Genomic DNA, 5,576 nt, shown 5'->3' on the forward strand with positions numbered 1-5,576 from the left:
AGAATGTCATTAATTGGGAGGATCACCATCTTATGTGGGTGGACATGTGGAATGCTCAGAGGAATGCCCGAGTTGAAGATGATCACACACCTGACAATGACGAGGGGGCATATTTAAGGCATTTGGAGTGGCTTCGGAAAGAGTACAGAGTTATCCTTAAGGGTGCTTGGACTCATGCCGATTGCTTGGAAGTAATGCCAAGTGAGGTTGCTGATGGTGCATTCAACAACTCTATTAGGGAGACCATTGGAGCGCACCTAGATTATGGCCCTCTGCATGATCGAGTGGTATGTCTTTTTGTCTCTTTTTTGAACATGTGTCATTTCTTCATGAGTGGTGTGTCACTTAAGTTTTATTCAGGGCACGGAGCTATGGAGATGTATCAATGATAGTAATGTGGTGCTTGGCCGCGCACCTGGTAGAGAAACGGACGTTCTCGTCAGGAGTACTCTACAGGTTAGAGGCCTTCTTAATATGAGCATGTGTCATGTGAACTATTTTTGCATATTTACCTGTCAATGTCTTTGCCTCTGCAGAAGGTTGTGAATCGTTGCCGAACACTAGCTGCTTTACTTTCTTGCCATGGCGGTTCATCCACGGATGTGCGTGCACGTGCTCAGTATAGAATGGATGTGTTGTCTTCCACTCGTCCATCTTCTAGCCAAGCACGTGCTTCTTCCGCTCGTCCACCTTCCAGTCGAGAAGGTGCTTCTTCGAGTCGAGCACGGATTGATGAACAGGAAGATGAAGAGGAGGAGACAGACTACGATGCGGATCCGGACTATGTGGAGCTTGGGGCTTCGCAGATGGAAGATGCTCCACCGCCAACTCAACCTTCTCAGCCTTCTGAAGAAGCACGCCGAGTTAGCTCAAGAACCATCCAACATCCTGGATGGCAGAACACTCCAGAGGGCTACGTCAACAGGGGGAAGATGGATGCAAAAAGAGGCAAGAAGTGAAGTGACGACTGATGCGAAGGGTGGAAACGCCAGGGACGCCAGGGACGTAGAGCGTTTCGTTGTAGGGTGGAAATGCCAGGGACGTTGGCGTTGCGAGCGTACACCACAACGTTTCTTGGTGAAGTTCCAGGCAGCCTCTGTCTTAAAGGAACGCCAAGCCAAGTCGAACGTTTCAATGTAGGGAAGAAACGCCAGGGTCATTGGCGTTGCCAGAGTACAAGGAGTCTAGGCAACAAGAAGGTACAAGATGAAATGCACACGAAGGTCCAAAGCATGGCACAGTTCACATCATTGCTCTATTGTGTAGAGCAAGGTCCCTTTCCCTTCTTCTTCTTCCTCTCTTCTTCTTCTTCTTCCTCCTCCCTTTTCCTTATGAGGTGAGCCTCCTTAACCACCCTCTCCATGAATATCTGATTCTCCCTCTCTCTTTTTTTCATCTGCAATTGCCCAAAGCTTCAAGGTTCTTTATTCAAAATCCTTTTGATGCTTCTTCTGTGCCTCCTCACATTTCCTCACCAACGCTTGCTCCCTAGCACGACACTCATTTGACGCTCTCACTTTTTGCTTCCTCTTCTCTTCAAGATCCTCTTCCTTCTTCTTCTTTAGTGCGGCTGCATCCTCCTTTCTTAGCTTCTTCGCAGCCTTCTCCCACCACCCCGCCATCTCACCTTCGCCATCCTCCAGCCCCTTCATTGTTGCCTTGTTGGGTTGAGAAGCCGCCATATCTATGAAAAATTGCAAGACATTAGTTAGTAAGGACAAAAACAATGAAAATAAAATTGAGAGACATGAAAATAATTATGAAATGTAACCACGTACGGAAATGGTCCATCTAGGTATCCAAACATTCCTCTAGCATTACCACGGCCTCTACCCATGAAACCTCCTCTACCAGCACCCGAACCTCTACCCCTACCACGAGCACCATCACCGGTAACTCGTCCTCGACCACGACCACCCCTGGATCCTTGGCCACCACCGAAACCTCGGCCACCACCAAGGCCACCACCGGAAACTCGGCCACCACCAAGGCCACGACCGGAACCTCGGCCACCACCAAGTCCATCACCGGAACCTCGGCCACCATCAAGGCCACCACGGAACCTCGGCCACCACCAAGGCCATCACCGGAACCTCGGCCGGCACTTGAAGAAGCATTGTGCCCTTTTGAAGTTTTGTTTGTTTTGCAAGTCCTTTTGTTGTGCGTCGTTTCATTGCAACCACCGCATTAGTTCCTATCACGTGGCTCCATGAAATGGCCACTACCAAACTCTCTGGTGCTCATGAGGTCATCCATATCATTCATGTATTGCTTTGTTCTCCTTCTACCCTTGGGTTGTACCATCATATCCGGATCGGGCCTAATGTTAAGACCGTGATAATCTTGCCAATGTGATGCGTCCAGAAAAGGGTGGAATCTAGACGCCCATGTTAACTTATGAGTTTGCAAGTTGAATTCATGCAACCTCACAACTACACCATCGGAGATATCCACATTTCTGATGCGGGCTGCCGACATCATGTGTGAGCATGGCCAGTGGTACTTACTAGGCCGCTCACAAGTGCAATGTCTTGTCCTAAGAGCCACCTTAAATGAGCGACCACCATATGATTGTCCATCTCTAGTTGTCCCACCTGGCTCATCCACTTGTATTTCATTTCTACATTATCGAAACAAGTGACTCGCTGGATGGCTGACTTGTCTCTCTGAAACTCCAGCCATTCGGCAACCTTCTTCGGATAAATTTCATTGGGAGGCTTCTCACTATCAGCAATCAACTTGTCGATTTCATCGGAGTGATTCAAAAAAAATACTCATTTAGCTTGTAAAAGGTATATTCCGCTATTGTCGTCACTGACAACTGATGGGCACCCTTCAAGACAAAGTTGAAGCACTCAACAAGATTGCTTGTCATGTCACCATATCTCATGCCTCCTTCATCACATGCTCATGACCACTTGTGTCTCTCATCAATATTCCTTTCTAAGAAATCTTTCCCACCTTCGTTTGCCTTCTCATAGATTTTGTTCAAGCGTGTCGCGAATGACTAAACGGAGAAGGCTACACATGCGGAGTTAAGATCCTTGCAAAGATATATCCTTGTTCTTACAAGCCCTGTAAAAGTTTGCAACGAAGTGCCTCATACACCATAGGTGGTGAAGCCTCGCATGCCCTGGAATATGAATATCCACGACCTTCAATATGCCTTGGTCCCGATCGGATATGATGCATACCTCCCTATTCGGAGGAATGACCGTGCTCCTAACAAGTCTCATGAACCATTCCCAGTTGTCTTGGTTCTCCACGGAGACCAAAGCAAATGCCACCGGCAACACCTGATCGTTAGCATCATGTGCCATTGCTATCATGAGTGTGCCCTTGTATTTCCCTGTCAAGAATGTCCCATCTATAGACAAAACCGATCGACAATGCTCAAAAGCTGCAATGCATGGGCCAAACGTCCAAAAGGCATGACGGAACACTCCTTTAATATCTTGGACATAGTGGTACATTCTTGGGTTTCTATACGACATCGCTCCCAGAAACCTGGGTAGCATGTTGTAAGCCTCTTCACATCCACCGTACAACATTCTGAGAGCGACTTGATTGGCCTTCCATATCTTCCCGTACTTGGCCTTATATTCGAACTTATCTTCAATCCAACTCATCAACAACTTCACTTTAATGGTTGGATCCTCGGCTATATGTTTCTGGTATTTATAACCAATGAATTCCGAGGTTAGTTGACGGTGTGTATTCCATGCTTCTACGGCCGGCGGTGTGCATTGGTGAGTGGCTTGGCAACTAGTTATCTTCCACCAACCATCTTTCGTGAGTCTTCCATTGACTTTCCATTTGCATCTTTCTACCTCACATTTCACGGTGTATCGCTTGTTGCAGTCTGAGTGAACAACTATGAAAGGCATGTGGTGTTTGACAGCATACTCACACAACCACATCCTGAATTCTAGCATGTGCTCGAACATCAAACCTTTCCTCACGTATGACATTGAAATCGCGTCGGGTGTACTACTTGGGAAATGTCTAGCCTCAATTGTTTTGCTCATGACACTGTCGACTATAGCCTTATCTGCAAGGCTAACATCACAAAACAAGGGAACTTTGTGATCCCTACCGGTGATTTTTGTGTACCACTCTGCTTCTTTCTTAGTCAAGCCATCCTCATCCGACTCATTCACCGAGCCTTCATCATCCGAGTCATCCACACAAGCACGCTGATAGATAATGTCAGGATCCATGTCCTGATGCCTTACTTTAGCCTCTACATCACCAACAAGGTTGTGGTGCCTCTCATACTCTTCGTCGGGGTCATCGCCATCATATTTCATCGGTGCACTACCTCGGAACTCATATTGGGGATACTCATTGGCTTCCGCTTCAACTTTATGCTCAACAATAGGCGGCACACTACTAACCGAGCTCACATCATCTACTAAGGTTTGGTTCAAGTCAACATGAAAGAGAGGAGCCTTGACCACCTTACTTGCAAAGACTTCGAGTGACTTGACTATCGAGGATGCAACAACCTCCTTATATGCAAGCCAATGCAAATTGGACTTGATAGGCATTGTCTTCATTCGACACTTGTGTGCCGACCCAACATCATATATTCCTACTAATTCAACTTGGTCACTTGCATCCACCCACTTTAATCTTATCCGTGTTTCTTCCACAACCTCTTCATAACCAGGAGTCTCAAGAAATATCAACACTTCCTCATACTTGTCAACAATATCCACATTCATGAATGCCTCTTTGTCAACATAATGAATATTCACAATCTTGTCCATCTAAAAAATGGTAACATAAGTATAAGAAATGTACAATGCTAAATATACCACATTGCTAACAAAACCCCTAACCCTAACCCTAAATCTTAACATTAGCCATAACCCTAACCCTAAATCCTAACTAGCCATAACCCACAAGTAAGGTATGCTCAACAACATCACAATGCAACACTATTGGAACAACAATACTCAAAACATCACATTATAGATTCATGTTCAAAACTAGGGTTAGGAACAACAAGAACAAATCAATCCAAATGGACAAACCCAACCAATAAATATTTGTGAGATGAAGCAGGTTACCTCAACGAACGGAAATGACACCAGATCCACGGACCAACCCAATCGATTTGCAAGGATTTGAGAGGGGCTAAGTGAGGGACACAAAGGGGGAAAAGGGCAAGAGCTTGGGATAGGCCAATGGGGGAGAAGAGAGTGAAAGGTGAGTGGTGGGTGAAAGCACCACGACCACCTAAAATATCTGCACCAGAAACGCCAAGGACGGTGGCGTTTCTAGCAACGCTAGCTTGCTCGGCGTTTCCACCACGCCACGTCAGCAAGCAACGCGTCCTCGGCCTGGCAGTGGGCCAGGTCAGGAACGCTAGCTTGCTCGGCGTTTCTATGTTGGGTGGAAATGCCGCGGTCCCTGGTGTTTCTGTGTTGGGTGGAAACGCCGCGGTCCCTGGCATTTCTAAAAGGTCAAATCGTGAAATACTTTCACGTTGGGTTTAGTTTGTGAGAATAAACTCTGACAAGGTCAGAACAGTGATTTTGTCCCAACTGTCTCTGGTTCAACACCGTGGT

The sequence above is a fragment of the Triticum urartu genome, chromosome 1 (genome assembly GCF_003073215.2).
Source record: "Triticum urartu cultivar G1812 chromosome 1, Tu2.1, whole genome shotgun sequence".
Lineage (NCBI taxonomy): Eukaryota > Viridiplantae > Streptophyta > Magnoliopsida > Poales > Poaceae > Triticum > Triticum urartu.